Below are 2,155 nucleotides of genomic sequence, written 5' to 3'. Positions count from 1 at the left end.
ACTATGGCAAAAGGCGAACAGCCATCCATTTATCACCTGATACGTGAAACTAAACGAGCACGGACAAAGATCTTAACTGAACTACAATCCGAAGACGGCACGATTCTAACTCGGCAACACGATATCAGAGACGCCGTTCAAACTTATTACACTGACTTGATGTCCAATAAACCTACCGACGACGAAGCCCTTGCAGAGTTCCGGAGCAGCTTAACGCACAGGCTTAGCCCTGCGGATGTAGCCGAACTCGTCACCGATGTAACGGAAGATGAACTGGAAGATGTGGTGTTCCACAGTCCAAAAAACAAATCTCCCGGATGTGACGGTCTCCCGGTGGAACTTTATCAAGTCTTCTGGCCACAACTGAAGACAAAGCTGACGGTGCTCTGCAACGAACTTCTCAAACCGGACATGCCCATTCCTCCGCCATTCAGTGAAGGACTTGTGGTCTTACTCCCGAAACGGACGAGCAATAACACCGTCGCAACTTTGCGACCCATTACGTTGCTCAACAGCGACTACAAAATTTTTGCTCGCATTCTCGCAACGAGAATGAAAACTGTGATGCATACCGTCATTGGATCACATCAAACGAGTGTTGGAAAGGACAGAGCTATATATCAGACATTATCAGACTATCGAGATGTGATTTCTGTTGCGGACGCTTGCAAAATCCGATGTGCTATCGTAACTTTAGATTTCGCACAGGCTTTCGACAGAGTGAACCATCCTTACCTTTTCCAGATAATGCAGACTCTGGGTTTTCCTCCGCAGTTCATCAGCATCATACAGAAATTGTTACGGAATAGTACATCCAAACTTGTCGTTAACGGTCAGCCAAGTCGCGCCGTCCCGATAAACAGTTCTGTTAGGCAGGGCTGCCCTATGTCGATGGCGCTGTTTGCCATTGCGATCGAACCGCTGCTAGTCACCTTGACGGAACGTTTACAAGGACTCCACATACACGGGCAGAAGATAGTGTGCCGAGCTTACGCTGATGATGTTACCTTCCTAGCTATGAATGTCAATGAGGTCGAGAGGGGTCTCCAGATCATCTCACAATATGAAAAGGCATCTGGTGCGAAACTGCATTGGACGAAATCAGGGACAATGAACGTTGGGCAAGGCATAGGCGCGATCGGTCATGGCCAGCTTAAAGAGATCACTAGGATGACGTGTCTCGGTGTCGATTTTCGGAACACCATCCGCCACACCATTGCCGCCAATTATAAGCAATTGCTCAACAAAATTCGTGCTTGTGCGAAGTTACATAGCGTCAGGAAATTGGACGAGCTTCAAAAGGTTGAATTGGCCAATATTTATATCACTGCCAAAATCAATTATGTGGCTCAAGTTTTGCCCATCCCCACCGATATAGCCAAATGCATGCTGTCCGCGCTTGGACACTTTGTATGTCGTGGCCAGATCTTTAAAGTTCGATATGACACCTTGACACTCCCAACGCGAGATGGCGGACTCAGTCTCATCGATGTACACAAGAAAGCGAAAGCTCTTTATTTCTGCAAAACTTACACGCTATGGAAACAGTCACCGACCAGTCTGACCGCTCTTGTCCTGAATGAAATCGCACCGACTGATCTTCAACCGCCAATTGATGTGCACCATATACCGACTGCGCTCTACCACTTCAAGAGTTTTCTCTTAGAGTATAGTTATGTCCATACAACAGTCTCTGAAAAGAATTTGACGACAGTTAAGGCAATCTACAACTCCTTTGTGGCAACTAAATCACGGAATGTTATCGAACAAAAATTTCCAAACTACAACTGGGACGCGACGTGGCAAAACATCCACAGCCCCTACTTACCTTCGCAAGTAAAGGCGACGTGGTACGCTGCCGTCAATAGAAAAATCCCGACGCAGTCCAGGCTTCATGCAATTCATTTGCAGGACTCGCCAATGTGTGTCACGTGTAATCTCATAGACAGCGAAGAACACCGTTTCGTCTGTGGTACCACGAAAGATATATGGGGTTACGCCCGACAGAAACTGTCGAGCATCAAGAGGACCTCACCATCTGCGATAACGCCAGCTGACTTTCTCAACCCTGATGCAATCCCATTTCCCAGGACAAAGCGGAATGCTGTCAACTGGATAATAGGTCACACAGTGCACTATATTTTTAGTACTGGCG

Source organism: Schistocerca gregaria, unplaced genomic scaffold, assembly GCF_023897955.1.
Source record: "Schistocerca gregaria isolate iqSchGreg1 unplaced genomic scaffold, iqSchGreg1.2 ptg000038l, whole genome shotgun sequence".
NCBI lineage: Eukaryota > Metazoa > Arthropoda > Insecta > Orthoptera > Acrididae > Schistocerca > Schistocerca gregaria.
This window is presented reverse-complemented; position numbering follows the sequence as displayed.